At 43.8% G+C, this 14,472-nt stretch overlaps 1 long non-coding RNA gene across 1 annotated transcript in view; it reads left to right on the top strand.

Annotated features, from left to right (window-relative positions):
- LOC137210702 (uncharacterized) overlaps positions 1-5,223 on the top strand; it is a 42,229-nt gene extending 37,006 nt beyond the window's left edge. The window contains exon 3 of the long non-coding RNA XR_010936671.1: positions 5,024-5,223. This is a non-coding gene — a long non-coding RNA (uncharacterized lncRNA). The remainder of the gene's footprint in view (positions 1-5,023) is intronic.
- Positions 5,224-14,472: the final 9,249 nt, after the last annotated feature.

Below are 14,472 nucleotides of genomic sequence, written 5' to 3' on the forward strand. Positions count from 1 at the left end.
CAAAATTTCCCTTCTTAGAAGGACACTAGACATACTGGATTAGTACCCACCTTAATGACCTCATTTTAACTTGATTACCTCTGTAAAGATGCCATCTCCAAATAAGGTCACATTCTGAGGTACTAAGGGTTAGGACTTCAGCATATAAATTTGGCGGGGGGGGGGGGGGAGATAAAATTCAATCCATAACACTCTAATTTTGAAAATTATTTTAAAAATCATATCAAGGAACTATGATCAGCAGGAATCTTCTGGGACTATAAAAATTAATTAAAAAAATACCAAAACCGTCTTTGAGTCTGCGATTTACAGATGACGGAGGCTGGTGAAATGTTCCCTTACCAGCAGGGATTTGCGAGTCGAGTTGGGTCACTCCTCCCCCCATTCTGGGCCCACAGCATCTGGAGCCCAAGTTCTCTCCACCCTCAAAAGCGGGAAGTATTCTACTCACAGTTAATTACACTGTCTGCCCTTCCCCACGTCTTGAAAGTATTTCTTTGATGATATCAAATCTGCGCTCCTGTGACTGATAAAAGCTTTCAGTTTCACTTTGGTCCTCCAGGTATTTTTTCAGCTCAGGAGAAATCCAACAGACTAGCTGTGTGTCATCTATTCACGTGCTTTATTTAGGATGAGGCTCTATGGTCGAGCCTAGCTTTGGGTCTAAGGGGAACTCCTGCCTGGGTGTAGGTTATGGGCCCCTCCTCAGTGGCCCTGTACTCCCTGGGTTTCTCTCTGAAACAGCTTCAATGCAGATGTAATCATCTCTCCATTCATTTGCCTCTCCCATTGGACTGTCTTGTTCACTGTGTCCCCTTAACAGCTGACACTGGGCAGCTGACCTCTCTGGACTAGTCAGCAAATTCCAAACTGCTTGTGTGGGAACCCCACCACCTGAGACAGTGCATGGCTTGGGCAAATGGCCATTTGAGGGGAAAGGGACCCAGAGAGCAAGTTTGGTAGAATGGGAGTCGGAGAAAGGGCTGCACGTGAGGGTGTGTGATTGGGAGATTGAGGAGGGGAAGGACGGGAGAAATGGTCCCAGAAGTCTCCCAAAGGAGGTCAGTGGATCCATCCACCTACCCATCCATCTACCCATCCATCCATCCATCCATCCAACAACTGTTGCTAAGCACCTCCTATGTGGCAGACAGTATACTGGGCACAAGGAATGATACAGTGAATAAAACAAAGCCTCTGCCTTCATGGAGCTTACTTTTTTATGTGGACACAAACAAAACTCAAATAAAGTAATGCCCAGATGCGGTGTCTGGCACTATACTGTAAGTGCTTCATGATGAAACCCAAAGAGGGCAAGGGGTGGGCTCTTTCAGATAGAGTCCCAAAGAAAAGCTTCTGAAGCAAGAATGGGCCAGCATGTTAAAGCAACAGGAGGAGGCCAGCGAGGTGGGAATAAAGCAAGTCAGCAACGAATGATGACAGCTTAAAGAGCTGACTCTTCTAGGGTTTTTTAAAATTTTCTTAAGCTGACATTTATTAAGAGCTTACAATGTGTTAAACTATAAGGACTTTAAATATATTAACTCATTTATTTCTCACACAAAAAATTAGATAGGTATTATTATCATCCCTAGTTTATGAATGAAAAAACTGAGGCACAGAGAGATGAAACAGCCTGCCCAAGCACACAGCTAGTAAGTGATGGAGCGCAGGTTCACATTCGACGCACGCCGCTTAACCACCACGTTCTTCGTGCATCACAGCCTCAACTTCGGTTAGAGCACCAATCTCCCACCACTCCCTCAGCTGCTCCTCTCCTAGCTCTGCAAGGACAAGCTAGTATTCCTTCATTCACTCAAAATAGTGGAGGTGTCTGCTAACCTCACTACGTAGATGCAGGCGTGCTGGGAACACCACAGGAAACAGTGAAGAGGAATGGCAGGAAAGTGGAGAGGTGATGAATGAGTGGCTAGCGCCACAAAGGAGGGAAACACAGGATGTTATGAGGACACAGAGGAGGACTACATATCCACGTTTGGGCGAGTCAGGAGTTGCAGAAGCCTTCCTAGAGAAAGGAGACCTGGAGCCAGGTCATGCCGAGGGGACAGGGCATGAAAAGCCTTTCTCTCACCTTCTCTCTCCTGGAGAGAACCTTATATGCAGCAAACCCCACCGTTGACATGCCCCGTCAGTACGTACCACTTGCCAACAAATTCACCTTTAACTGTCCACTAATCACTAGTGTTCTCCTTCCCAAAACGTGTCTTCTTTCCTCCTACCCCCATACCCTTCCCCACCTCCCACCTCCTGCTGGGATCTCAAGTGTTGAAGCGGCTAAAAAGTGGCCCCTCTCCCCAAAGCAGAGGAACCCCGGGGAGCTACGGAAGTTTGACGGATGCATCATGCTTCGGTCACCCACGGAGAGAGGATTTTGGTTGTGGCAGCATCTTTTACATCCCCCAGAAGTCACAACGTGAAGGCAGCTGTGGCAGGGTGAAGAGGGGGTTGGGAAAGCCATGCCTACTCATCAGGCTGGTCCTGGACAGGAGACAAGCAGGCAGGCAGGAACCGCGAGGACTTGGAAACACAAGAAAGGGAAAACTGACAGCAGGGTCCAGGAAAACCCCCTCAGCCTGGCCAGCCCTGAGGCTTTCTCTGCCGACCATAAATCCTGGGGTGCTGCACCCCGCAAAGCCTGGCCCTTTCTTTCTTTCTCAGAGAGGGGAAAGAAAGTAAGGAAGTGGGTAGCTCTTAGAAGACTGTTATGATTTCAAAGTAAAAAGGAGTTGTTTTTGATGTCTGCCCAGAGATAGAGCCAGGTCCCAGGGGGCTGCATTTGCGGTTCCAGTAAAAGGAGCAATGTTGACACTGAATTTTTGGATTGGCCTCGTTAAAAACAAGCTGCCAGACCAAATGGGAAACGGAGTTCAGCAGAGAAGTATGTGCTGACTCCCTCCCCCCACCAAACTTGGCTTCCAGCACCAATCAGCATACAACTTAGGTCCTCTGACCAAAGTTCTAGCATCAGGGAATTTCGCTGGCCAGTCCCCGGGTTCACAGGACATGCAGTTTGCTCCTGAGGGGCTATTTTGCAGCAGGGTCAGCCTGTGCCCATGGCCTGTCACTTCTCAAACTTCCTGTTCTTTAGTGGAAGAAAAAAATGCTAGGCAGAGAGATGATTGGAACCAGACCAGCTGCCCTAAGTAGGTGTCCCAGAATCCACAGATCTCTAAAGAAGTCTCAGACTTCTAGTTCCTATTTACGATGTCCCAGGATGGGGTACCTGCCACTTTTTGCAGTCTGCTTCCATGGTTAAAAGTCAAGCCAGGTACCTATGCATCAATCATTGAAGATGGAAGATCGATTCCATTCCTACTTTACCACCTGTGAGCTCTGTGACCTTGGATAACTTGCTTAACCTCTCTGTGCCTTGGCTCCTTCAGCTGTTGAATAGAGATAAAAATCTATCTTATAAGGTTCCTGTGAAGATTAAATAAAAACATGCATGTAAAATGCTAAGGCATGGTGTTCATACATGGAAGCACTCAATAAATTGTACTGGTTGTTATTATTTCTATTAGTAATATCAGTCAAAAATATGTTCTTAATTAAGATTCTTTTGAATATAATAAGAACTAAAATCTAGCTCAAGTAAAAGGTAGTGATGGGAGAGGTAGGGTGGTAGATGCAAATTATAAGGATACAAAGGATCTCATGGAATACAGGGCAGGAGGTATATGTAGTTGAGCTTCATGTCAATTGGAATCAGGAATTGAAAACCTGGCACTAAGATCTTTTATTCTTTATCCTAGTGGATCTTACAGACCAGTGCCGTCCAATAGAGCTGTCTGCAATAATAGAAATGTTCTATATCTGTGTAGTTCAACTGAGAAACTGAATCTTTAATTTCTAACATTATTTAAAGAAATTAATTTAAATTTAAACAAATTAACTTAAATCAATTAAAATTATTATTTAACTAGAATTGAGGGACTTCCCTGGTGGCACAGTGGTTAAGAATCCGCCTGCCAGTGCAGGGGACACGGGTTCAAGTCCTGGTCTGGGAAGATCCCACATGCCACGGAGCAACTAATCCCGTGAGCCACAACTACTGAGCCCGCGTGCTACAACTACTGAAACCTGCACACCTAGAGCCCATGCTTCACAACAAGAGAAGCCCCCGCAGTGAGAAGCCCGCACACCACCACGAAGAGTAGCCCCCGATCGCCGCAGCTAGAGAAAAGCCCACAAGCAGCAGCGAAGACCCAACGCAGCCAAATAAATAAATAAACAAACAAATAAATAAAATTGAATAGCCATATGCAGCTACAGTACTGTACAGCACGGTTCTTGACTTTGCTTCCCTCCCTCTCTCCCTCTCTGTCTCTCTCTCTCTCAAATGTGCATGGGCACAAACACTCCACCCTGGCTTCCTCTTCATCCTTTACACGTGGCCAACCACGGTTACTAGCTCTACTTTTACTGCCTCACCTCTCAGCCCAGGGCCCACTTCTGACTATCAAGCCTCTGTTTTTTGGTTTTACATCCTAGGAGAGTAATTTGATTGCCTTCATTCATCTTGTCATGCCAGGTCGCAAGATAAAGGCTACTCTATGTTGGAAACTCTTTTGGGTCAAAGGTTCACTCCTGACCATCAGGTCATGGAATCTTCTCAGCAGGGGCGGGGTGGGGCTCCCCAGGAGGGGCTGTGTCGGGTAGGCGGCTCTAGTGCCCTGCGCCTTTTATGTGAGAATGGCAGTGATCCAATGGTTGGTGTTGATGCCTTGGCCTGGCCCAGGAACTGCATAGCTAGGGCAGGAAGTATGACCATGCCTTTCCCGGGCTTCTGTGGTGATTCAGGCCCTTGTTTGCGAGGAAAGCCCCAAGATTCTGTGTTAACTAGTGAATCTGGGAGGAAGCAGATAAAGTGTGAGCCACGCTCTGCCCGGTGTGTGCTACTTCACACCCGAACCTGGGGTGCTCCTAGGATGGCTAGAGAATGACACACCACTGGAGACTTGAAAACACCAGGTTTAGGAAGAATGTTTTTGTTTTCCTGCAGATTCCTGGAGGCACAGAGACACAGCTCAACACTGGGGAGAGAGAACAATGGCAGACTTGGGAACCCTGTGTCATTGTGAACTCTTGCCTTCACCCTGTTGATTGAGCTTGACAGGGCTTCTCGGTCAAGCAACTGACCAGGGCCAGCAAACAGCTGCTATGTCTGGCCTTTGTTTTTAGGCCTTTTAATTGCTTTGTCTGATTCTTTGAATAAATGGAATCAATGGGTTGTTTAACTTATTAATCAGACATCCAATATTATTAAAGAGACAGCTACATGCCCCAAACTGAACTTGGCTTTGTGGAAGGATATAAAGCTAAAATCCTCATTGAAAACTGGGGTATAACTCCCACCTCTCCCAGTCATCGTGAGGAACTGAAGATTGTGATGACAGACAGCATAGAAGTGGAGCTAGAACAGGAGCGGGCTATGGCTTTTCATCCCTGTTCTCACTCCTGCCAAGGTCTGCCCTACACACAGCAGCCAGGACCATTGGTCATGTAGGTTCATTGAGGTCACTCTGCTGCTAAAACCCTCTGATGACTCCCCATTGTACTTAGAATAAAATCCAAACTCTAACTTGCAAGCCCCCTGCTCTGGCCCCCACCCACCTCCCTGACCCCATCTCCTGTGACTCTTCCCTGGGCTCACCACACCCTGGCCACACGGGCCTCTAACTGCACCTTCACACTAAGCCCCTTCTCACCTTAGGGCCTTTGCACGGGCAGGTCCCTTTTTTCCTAGAATTTTTTTGCATGGCTGGCTCATTTTGTTATTCACAACACATCCTCAGAGAGGTCTTTATGATCTCCCAGTTTAAAGTATCTCCCATCACTCTTCATCATACTTGTCTTGCTTTTTTTTTTTTTTTTTTTTTTTTTTTGCGATACACGGTCCTCTCACTGTTGTGGCCTCTCCCGTTGCGGAGCACAGGCTCCGGACATGCAGGCTCAGCGGCCATGGCTCACGGGCCCAGCCGCTCAGTGGCATGTGGGATCTTCCCGGACTGGGGCACGAACCCGTGTCCCTTGCATCGGCAGGCGGACTCTCAACCACTGCGCCACCAGGGAAGCCCGTCTTGCTTTCTTTTCATCGTAGTATTCACCATTCGCTACCTGACATTCTCCGGTTGTTGTTGGCTGAATTTCTGTCTTCCCCAGTCAGAATAGCCTCTTCAATAAAAGAAGTCATTCAAGTGGGACTTTGTCTCGTTCGCCTTATATATTTGCGACTCCTAGTTCTGCGCAAAGCACAGCTGGGTCCTCAGTTATTGTTTGGTGAATAAATAATTGACTTAGTGAGAGAAGTGATTGGTAGTACCAAGTAGAAGTTTTGCAAAGATCCAGGGTTGTATGTTGTATTTAATTGTACGGTCTAGGTTTCTTCCCTCCCTCCCTCCCTCCTTCCCTCCCTTCCTTCTTCCCTCCCTCCCTCCCTCCCTCCCTCCCTTCCTTCCTTTCAGCAAAACTAGGGGATTAACTTTCTTGGCTGCAGGTTTTGGATGTTTCTGGGCTTCAGTTTCCTCTGCTGGTGGTGGTGATTACCCTATCACCTTCCTAATTCACTTTTCAAAAATGCTTGAAAAGACTAATTCTGGATTACGTCCAAATCCGTGGGTAGCCCCAGACTCTCTCTTGAATATCTAGTAGCCCCTGGAACTTCAGCATTTGGATGTTTGCAGGTTCCTGCAACCAAGATCAGCATCTTCTGTATTCCTCCTCAAAACCACTCCTCCTCCTTTGTTCCCTGTCTCCATGAACGGCCCAGTCATCCTTCCAGGGAAATAGACAGAAATCTGGTCCTAATTCTCAATACCCATTTCCCCCTCTACCTTCGTGTTGAGTCAGATTCTACCTCCTGTCATTTGAATCTGTCCAAATCTGCCTTCATGTCTCCACCCCCGGTACCCCACCACAGTTCAGGCCCCTTTTATTTCTTGCTTTAATTACTGAAACAGTCTCCTTGCCTCCATCCTGTCTGACTCCAATCCATTCTCCATACTGCAAACACATCAACTAAAATTTGAATCACAGGGACTTCCCTGGTGGTGCAGTGGTTAAGAATCTGCCTGCTAATGCAGGGGACATGAGTTTGACCCCTGGTCCGGGAAGATCCCACATGCTGCAGAGCAACTAAGCCTGTGCGCCACAATTACTGAGCCTGAGCTCTAGAGCCCGTGAGCCACAACTACTGAGCCCACGAGCCGCAACTACTGAGCCCACACACCTAGAGCCCATGCTCCGCAACAAGAGAAGCCACTGCAATGAGAAGCCCGTGCACCGCAATGAAGAGTAGCCCCCGCTCGCCGCAGCTAGAGAAAGCCCGCACGCAGCAATGAAGACCCAGCGCAACCAAAAATAAATACATAAAATAAATAAAATTTTCAAAAAAAAAAAAATAAGATCAGTGAGTGCTAGTCCACAGGGGGAAAAAAAAATCGAATCACATCAACTTTCCTTCCGTGGCTCCCTGTTGTCCCTGATTGATAACTGAAACTCCTCAGTAAGACCTATGAGGGCATAACGTTGTTACTTCATTGGCCTTGCTTCTTGCATCCTCCCTCTCCCACTCCAACCTCAACCACTTTCTGTTCCCCAAACACTATGTGTCTCTCATCTTCAGTGCTGTGTCTATGTTGTTTCTTCTGCCCAGAATATTCTTGCCTTTCTTTTTGCCTGATTGCTTAATAGTTTGTTCAGTTTTGTATACATATCAGCACTTCAGGTCTCCAGGTCTGAGCTAGGTGTCCCTCCTTAGAACACCATAAGTAACTGCTACTACTAGAACTCCTACTGTTAATATGAATGAAATTAAGATGAGTATTAGTTAGAATATGACAGCTGCCTGGAGCTTAAACAAGATAGAAGTGTATCTCTTTCTCATTATTAGACTGGAGGTTGGGGACTGGGCAACAGATCATGTCTCCTTCTATTTTGTTGTTTCACCATCCTCGGGGTGGTGACCCTTGTTGGCATGGTCCCAGTTGGCTCACCACCACACCTGACATTCCAGCTATCCAGCCAGTATGGTGGTTGCTATAGACTGAATCTTTGTGTCCTCCCAAATTTGTATGTTGAAACCCTAATCCACAATGTGATGGCATTTGGAGATGGGGCTTTTGGGAGGTGATTAGGTCATGAAAGTAGAGCCCTCATGATGGGATTAGTGCCTTTATAAGAAAAAAAATGAGAGTGCTTTCTCTCTACCACCACCCCTCCCACTCTCTCCTATCCCCACTTACCTTGCTATGTAAGGATACAATGAGAAGATGGTTGACCACCAGTAAACCAGGAAGAGGGTCTTCACCAAGAACCTGACCATGCTGGCCTCCTGATTTCATGCTTCCAGGCTCCAGAGCTGTGAGAAATAAAGACACTGTTAACCCACCCAGCCCTTGGCATTCTCTTATGGCAGCCAGAGCTGAGTACAAGGGGGAGAGAGCAAGCCCCTTCTCCCCCTGGCTCTAAGGGCATCACCTGCGGATAATTATATAATTAGGACAGAGAGGAGGAGGACAGATAGGATAACTTGCCAATATTTACAGAGTGCTGGGCTAAGTCACTGCCTTTTCTCATTTGACCCTGTCAGCTACCTTATGAGGGTAAATAATGTTATTATCCTCCCTCCTGTTTTTAAGCAAATGATGTTTTATCAACACGCCGACTTTGCAAATCTGAGAAATAATATGAAGGCCCAGTCAGCCTGGTACACCATGTGATGACAGTTCTTTCTCAGAAAAGTTTTCATGAGATGTGCACATGACTTTTATGATTGTCAACAAACACAGCAAGGAATTCCAGCACTTCCTGTTCTTGTGTAGCTATAATTTAAAATTCAGTTTATAATTTAAATTTTAGTTTTTGGATAACTTAGTTATATGTGCAGGTAGTTAATGAGTCAAAAAGTTCTGCATGCTTTGATACAAGAGATGGTAATTACCTCCTGTTCCCCTCTCTCCCCAAACCCACACAGTGCAGTTTCCCATGGTTCAGAGGCAACCACTTTGAACACCTCAGCTGGCTTTTTTGTTATTCAACTCCATATCTCTCTATAACATGCTTATGTTGCTACTTGGTGATTTCTCTGTTTTAGGCATTATTTATTGGCTTTCCACCATGGGAAGATGAGGATTTATCTGACATCAACCCACCACCCCACGTGCAACACACATACACACACTTTTCCCAGTTTTCCTATATTCCCAGTATAAGTATAATTTAATCTGAGCCAGATCAGCATTTTCACAACTGTGTCATCTAGCACACTAGATGTTTTACTTTTCCTGCACAATTTTTAATTTCCCATGGAGTCATTTTCCTGTTTATTTAAGCTTGCTTAATTTTCTGTGTACTTAGCTCTAATTCAACCTCAAACTTGTCTGCAGTTGCATAAATCTTTTCTGAAAAATTTCAAATACATTTGGGATTCTATCAGTGTTATCTTTTTGAAGCAATCCCTCTGGGCGCCTTCTGACCGGCTCTGACCTGGACAGGTAGCCCCTGGGCCTAGTATACAGCTGTCATCCCAGGATCCTTCACTGTCATCCTGGGCCTTCCTTGTGCCTCTCTCTTAGGTTAAAACTCCTTATTTCTGTGTCCTGTGCTTACCTCTTTCTTAATGTTTCATTTTGTGGTGTGGGAAAGAGGACACGGGCGTTTTTTTGTTTGCTTTAACCACATACGCACAAACTTTCCGTCTTTCACAGGAATTCTTAGCCTCATGTCAGAGATGAAGCAATTGAAATTCAGGAATATTAAGCAACTTGGAAATGGTCCAGTCAGTCTAGCAGGGTATCTCCCCTGTGAGAGCACCTGTCACGCCGTTTTCTTATCTATAATATTTTCCCTTCTGAACTGCGGGCTCCCTTAAGGCAAGAACCGAATCTGGCTTGTTCTTTTTTTTTTTTTTTTTTTTTGTGGTACGCGGGCCTCTCACTGTTGTGGCCTCTTCTGTTGCGGAGCACAGGCTCCGGATGCACAGGCTCAGCGGCCATGGCTCACGGGCCCAGCCGCTCCGCGGCATGTGGGATCTTCCCGGACCGGGGCACGAACCCGTGTCCCCTGCATCGGCAGGCAGACTCCCAACCACTGTGCCACCAGGGAAGCCCTGTCTTGTTCTTTTTTGCATCTCGCGCGGCATGCCCATCCCAGGCACTCAGCTAATGTTTCTTAAGTGAATTCGTGATGTCTGATTTTGGAGGACATCATTTATTATACCCCAGCAATATGCATTTTGTTTCTAGTATCTCAAACCCAAATTATCTGTACTTGATGTAATTATTTCCCACCTCCCCCACTTTGTGCTGGTTCTCATCTCAGGAGAAGGATAGATGTGTTGTCTGTACCTGAAAGAGCTCAAGAAAATTCCAAGGGAAGGTCTTGCTCGTGCTTTGTTCCTGAATCACAGAACCCTCTTCCAAAGTTTATTTGTGTGAGATATACAATAGTATAATTACAAAATATTTTTTTACTGAGAGAACAACTTACTCAAATGAAGACAATGCTGTGTTTATGACATATTTCTTTTTCCTGTTTTTAGGATACCTCATGGAAACTTGATAGAACAAAGGATTTATTTTTGTTAGGTTAAATCTGTGTATCAGGCACTGTTTGCTTGCTGCCCATTAAGTCTGAACATCTCAACTCGGGGTGGGGGGGGAACCACTCTTTGATTAATAAAAACAACTCGTAACAGATCCCTTCAGCCTGGTGACTCTGTATTATGTTAAAAGGTAATGTAACAAACACGGCCCCAGTGCCCTCCCCAGAACCCACACCTACCACAGCTAAAAATAGCCCTTGGTCTTTCCCTGCAGCTCAAAAACAGGAACAGCAAAACTTGTTTGCCTTATTATGTGTTCTGTACAGGGATCCAAGCCCTTTCACGTCCTGGCTTTTACACATGTGAGCAAATGCTAAATCAGCCGGTTACAAGTCGGACAGGTCCAACAATAGGAAGTGAATTTTGCAAAACATGGCTTCCCGGGTCCTTAAACAATGCCCTGCTCACCCTCGGTTCCCGGATGAGAATAATAAACAGAGCCACCAGCTAGAGGAGGCCGCTCTGAACTTTAGCCAGGTTCTGTGGGCATGGAGACAGGTGCTCTACGTGTATTAACCCTTTTAATCCTTACCATCCATGAGGCTAACTCCTATTGTTATCCCCATTTTATAGATAAAAGAACCAAGGCCTTAGGTGACAAGGGAACTTGCCTGCTCACCCAATTTGATATAGGAGTAGTATCCACACCCAGCTGGGTTTGACTAATGAGATGAAGCCAAGGGACCTCACCTGTGCTCCCATAATGCCATGGCCACTTGGAAGTAGGGAAGGATGAAGGAATGTCTTTCCTACCCAGCCTAACTCTAACTGCTATTGCCCATGAAAATAAAGGCAGAAACTATACACTCTTGGAATCAGGTGGGACTATGTAGATCATCTATCCTTGAATACCTTTCATTCTATAGCAGATCTGACTAGTTCCCACCCAACTCCATGGGAAAATCACAGGCTTTGGAATTAGCTAGGACTGGTTTCACCTCTTAGCTCTCCCATCCACTAATTCTGTAATATTAGACAACACTGATACTGATAATAACGAATAGGGAATGAGTGTACTTCATGGGCCAGACACTGACTAAACTCTTCTCAATGCATTATCTTCTGTAATACTCATGACAACCTGTGAAGCATGTCATTGTCATCATTTTGCACTTGAGGACCCTGAGACTTGAGGAGATAAAGTAAGGGGGCCAGGTTAGTGTGGTAGTCGAAAGCATAAGCTATGGAATTAAACATCCGTGGTTCAGCTCTTGCTTCCTTCTGTGTGACTTTGGGCCAGTTAACCTCTCTGAACCTGTTTTTCCATAAGTAAATGGGGTACATAATGATATGTACCTCAAGGCATTCTTGTGAGAATGAGAGAAACTTTTGTGATAGGTACTAAATAATTGTTCCTTGAAACTTTTCCACTTTCTAGAAGAGCCCAATCCTTTTAGCTCTAATTATTTGAAAAGGCTTTTTTTTAACATTCAAAAAATACCATTTTTCCCTTATTACACTGAGAATCTAAGTTTGATGCAGGAACACAGGAAAACAATAAACTAAATTTTTTTTTTTTTTTTCGGTATGCAGGCCTCTCACTGTTGTGGCCTCTCCCGTTGCGGAGCACAGGCTCTGGACGCACAGGCTCAGCAGCCATGGCTCACGGGCCTAGCCGCTCCACGGCATGTGGGATCTTCCCGGAACGGGGCACGAACCCGTGTCCCCTGCATTGGCAGGCGGACTCTCAAGCACTGTGCCACCAGGGAAGCCCTAAAAATATTTTAAAATCTGAAACATAGTAACAATTGACAATATTTTCTTACATATTGTTTTTCTTACAAAATGATAGTTACCATACCATTGTGCCATTATTTGCACTGCCATTATATGCACTGATTTTTAATTATATTATAAGTAGTCTATTTTCTTATTGCAATAAATATTCTTCTATGTATTTTTATTGAGGTATAATTGACATACAACATTATATTAGTTTCAGGTGTACAATATAATGATTCTATATTTGTATATATTGTGGAATGATCACCACAATAAATGTCTAGTTAATGTCTGTCACCATACATAGTTACAGAATTTATTTTCCTTGTAATGAGAACTTTTAGGATTTACTTTCTTAGCCACTTTCAAACATGCAATACAGTATTATTAACTGTAGTCACCAGGCTATACATTATATCCCCATGACATTTATATCATAATTAGAAGTGGTACCATTTGACTCTCATTTTACCAACCCCTGACCCCCACCTCTGGCAACCACCTATCTGTTCTCTGTATCTATGAGCTTGCATTTTGGGTTTTTGTTCTTAGATTCCACATATAAGGAAGATAATATAATATTTGTCTTTCTGTCTGACTTATTTCACTTAACATAATGCCCTCCAAGTCCATCCATGTTGTCACAAATGGCAAGATTTTATTCTTTTTAATGGCTGAATTATATATATATATATATATATATATATATATATATATATATATATACATGCCACATTTTCCTTATCCATGCATCCATCAATGTACACTTAGGATATCTTGACTATTGTAAATAATGCTGCAATGAACATGGGGGTGCATATATCTTTCCAAGTTACTGTTTTCATTTTCTTTAGATAAATACCCAGAAGTGGATTTACAGTATCGTATAGTAGTTCTATTTTTAATAATTTGAGGAAACTCCATACCATTTTCCATAGAGGCTGCACCAATTTACATTCCCACTAACAGTGTACAAGCCTTCTCTTTTCTCCACATCCTCATAGACACTTGTTATTCCGTATCTTTTTGATGATAGCCATTCTAACAGGTGTGAGGTGATATATCTCTGTGTTTTTTATTTGCATTTCCCTGATGATTACTAGTGTTGAACACTTTTTTCACATAACTGTTGACCATCTGTACCTCTTTGGAAAAATGTCTATTTAGATCCTCTGCCCATTTTTAATTGGACTGTTTGGTTTTCTTGCTATTGAATTGTATGAGTTCTTTATATATTTTGGATATTAACACCTTATCAGACATATGCTCTGCAATTTTTTTCTCCCATTCAGTAGGTGTACTTTTCATTTTGTTCATGGTTTCCTTTGATATGCAGAAGCTTTTCAGTTTTATGTGTCCCACTTGTTTATTTTTGCTTTTAATGCCTTTGCTTTGGATGTCAAACCCCAAATATCATTGCCAAGACCAATGTCAAAGGGCTTACCTATTTTGTTTTCTTTCAGGAGTTTTATGGTTTCAGGTCTTACATTCCAGCCTTTAATCCATTTTGAGTTAATTTTTGTATATGGTGTAAGATAGTGGTCTGGTTTCATCTGGTTGCATATAGCTGCCCAGTTTTCCCAACACCATTTATTGAGGAAACTGCCCTTTCCCCATTGTATGTTCTTAGCTTCTTTGTTGTAAATTAATTGACCATATATGCATGGATTTACTTCTGGGCTTGTTTCTGTTTCATTGACCTAAGTGTCTATTTTTATGCCAACACCATACTTTTTTGATTACTATAGCTTTGTAATATAGTTTGAACTCAGGGCACATGATACCTCCAGCTTTGTTCTTCTTTCTCAAGATTACTTTGGCAATTCAGGGTCTTTTGTGGTACCATGCAAATTTTAGAATTGTTTGTTCTGTCTCTGGAAAATGCCATTGGAATTTTGATAGGGATTGCAATGAATTGTAGATTGCTTTGGGTAGTATGGACATTTTAACATATTAATTCTTTCAATCCATGAGCATGGAATATCTTTTCATTTATTTGTGTCTTTTTCAATTTATTTCAAAATGTCATAGTTTTTAGTGTACAGGTCTTTCACTTCATTGTTTAAATTTATACTTAGGTGTTTCATTCTTTTTGATGCAATTGTAAATTGGATTGTTTTCTTAAT

Source organism: Pseudorca crassidens, chromosome 2 (assembly GCF_039906515.1).
Source record: "Pseudorca crassidens isolate mPseCra1 chromosome 2, mPseCra1.hap1, whole genome shotgun sequence".
NCBI classification, from domain to species: domain Eukaryota; kingdom Metazoa; phylum Chordata; class Mammalia; order Artiodactyla; family Delphinidae; genus Pseudorca; species Pseudorca crassidens.